Source organism: Gossypium hirsutum, chromosome A08 (assembly GCF_007990345.1).
Source record: "Gossypium hirsutum isolate 1008001.06 chromosome A08, Gossypium_hirsutum_v2.1, whole genome shotgun sequence".
NCBI lineage: Eukaryota > Viridiplantae > Streptophyta > Magnoliopsida > Malvales > Malvaceae > Gossypium > Gossypium hirsutum.
In genome coordinates this window covers 71,118,404-71,121,299 of record NC_053431.1, presented here as the reverse complement: position 1 = coordinate 71,121,299, position 2,896 = coordinate 71,118,404, and the positions used below count along the sequence as shown (strand labels likewise).

Here is a 2,896-nt window from a genome sequence, read left to right as displayed (position 1 = left end):
GTTGACTAAACCCTTTGGATTGGTTGGGTTTATGCTGCATATGATTGTTCGGTCCATTTCCTTGGTTACTCGAGGAAAAGTTTGGATAATTTCGCCATGATGGATTGTAGAATTTGGATTGTAGTCCTTGTCCACTTCTATTTTGATACTGATTCCTTACATAATAAACAAACTTGAGGTTCAAATGGCAATTCTTGAAAAAATGGCCATCCCCACAATACACACATGAAACAACATCATACTGACTTGGTGATTAAGATGCAAAATTATTCAAACCATTAATGGTAAACTGTTTTAACATTGAAGAAATAGAAGATACCTGAGCAGAGAGTTAAGTTAGTATGTCCATTTCATGCACTCCAGCTACTCGTCTTCCAAAAACTACTTGATTTGTCAACCATTGGTAATTGTTGGTAGTGATCCTTTCAATGATCTCGTAAGCCACATCATAAAACTTAGACAAAATTGCACCATTTGCAAAAGCATCTACCATTAATCTTATATGTGCGTTGAGACTGTTATAAAACATTTCCAATTGGATACAATAAGGAATCCCATGATGAGGACACTTACAAAGTAATTCCTTAAATCTCTCCCGCACCTCGTATAAGGACTCATCATCCAATTGTTGAAAACTAGTTATCTCATTTTGCAATTTTGCGTTCTTTCTTGGTGGAAAATACTTTACCAAAAACCTTTCTGTTTATTCTTGCCAAGTATATATTCAACTTGGTGGCAATGAATCCAACCATGCTCGTGCTTGATCCTGCAACGAGTATGGAAATAGATTCAACCTAAACGCATCTTCAGTCACACCAACTATCTTAAATGAATCACTCACCTCCATGAATAATCAAAGGTGAAGATTTGGATCTTCTGTGGGCATACCATTAAACTGGCCCACCGTTTGGAGCATTTGAAACATCACTGGTTTCAATTCAAATTAGGGTGCCTCAATATCTGGCCTCTTAATTCTCAAATTTAATTCATTGAAGAGTGGCACAACATATTATCTTATGGCACGATCCCTATCATTAACAATAAGGATTGGGTTGTGCACATGATTGACTCCATTACCTTGTCTATCATTTTGATTTCCAATATCCATCTTGGCTTGTCTTTAAGTAAATATCTTGCATCTTCTCTATCTAAATGTTTACTCAATTTCAGGATCTATAAGTAATTTGAAACATCATTGTCTGTTTCTTTGTCCTCTTCGTTCTCTTCTCCCTCTTCGTATCAACCTCGATTGCAAGTCTAGGGTTAAATGTGTCCTCATAGGTCTAGGTTGTTGGGAGTAGATCATCCATTCTTGTAAATCTAATGTCAACCCTAAAATCACTTTTGTTTGACCCACCCCAATGACTTGATGGTGTGCTCGCCTAAGTGTTACTTGTGTTGAACATTAGCATGCCAAAGTTAAAATCAAAGGCATTGATAGAATGTCATGCGGGTGTTTCGTAGGTCCCGTGACCAAATACTCGTAATTGTCCCCCACCTTAGTAATCAAAGGGCAAAACTGAAGAATGTCTTGCCAGTGATGATGATTTTAGCAGGTCTTGGTATGAGATTTGCAGTAATAATGTGAATCTACGGCACAACCATGTTGTAGGACTTTCGGCTTCTTAATCTAACTTAGGATTTGGTGGACATGGTGTAATTGAGCTTGGGCCACCTTTGTCATCCTCGATGAAGTCAGAATACAACTCTAATACAGCATTCCTACGAGAGCAATGGGATTCGATCTCTTGCTCTAGGTCATTGTCCGTATTGATATAAAAAATGGCATATCTAGCGGGTTCCAATAAAGGAAGATATCTATATTTAAGGCTCGAAATTCTACTTCGGATCCCACTTTGTGCCTAATCCTTGTCTGAAGCTGTTTTAACATTATGGTCTAATTGAATGCAAGATCTTCAGATTGCACTAATACAAAAAAGGCCCAATTTTGATCTAACAAATTTAACTGTTGAATGGATAAGAGCTTTGACTCATCTGCTCATCTTCTTTTAAATAGCATGTTCCACATATTTAAAATCAAGAAAATAGTAAAAAAAATAGAGTAATCATCACCTAAAATCCTAAACCTATACATAATTTAACGAACTATCGTTGCTTTGACAACAACGCAAGAACAAAATTCAAGTTTTCACGACAACGACAATTACTCCTAATGCCAAGTATCCTTCAAATAAACAATCTGCTTCAAAGGTAGATATGCAAAATCAAAGGCATGTATTGAGTTCTTTCTGTAGAGCTCTTTTGTATGGGGAGAAAATGCTTCCCAGCAAGGGCATTTTTTAGTAAAAAGGAAATTTTTTATCCTGAGTTGCAGGGATTCAGATGAAAAAGTAATCAAGTTGGCCTAAGGTTGAAATGAACAAAGAAAAAATACTCCCTACAGGGGTGTTTTTATCTGACAACACAGTGAATATGCTTCTTGCAGAACGCGTTTTCCATTGACATGTGGCCAAAAATGTGTCCTGCAGGAAGCGTTTTCACTGCCATGTCAGATGAAAATGCCTCCTGTAAAAAGTGTTTTCTCTCTGGCCCTTTCAACCTCAGGTCCACTCAATTGCTGCTACTTCTGAGCCCCGACAATCCAGGATTTTTGCGATAATAAAATTCCTTTTTACCCCTTTCCATCCCCTATATAAACGCGTGTTTCCATCCCCTTAATTTAGTATCCTCAAATATTTTTTTCTTTTTTCTTGCGTGTTGAAAGTTTCAAGTTTAAAGATTTATTTATCTCTTGTTTTGAGGGAGACATAGTCATAGCTTTAAGTTGTGTTTGGGTTCACAGTGATGTCATGGAGCTCGGTATCCTGCAAAAATTTCACCTATTGTGTAAGTATGGTGCCACCACCTGAGAAACTGGAATTGATTTTCAACTCGA

At 37.2% G+C, this 2,896-nt stretch overlaps 1 non-coding gene across 1 annotated transcript; it reads left to right on the top strand.

Moving 5' to 3' along the window:
- The first annotated feature begins 551 nt into the window (after positions 1-551).
- LOC121205464 (small nucleolar RNA R71) lies at positions 552-657 on the top strand. The gene has a single exon (XR_005900541.1). It is a non-coding gene; the product is annotated as a small nucleolar RNA R71 (small nucleolar RNA).
- Positions 658-2,896: the final 2,239 nt, after the last annotated feature.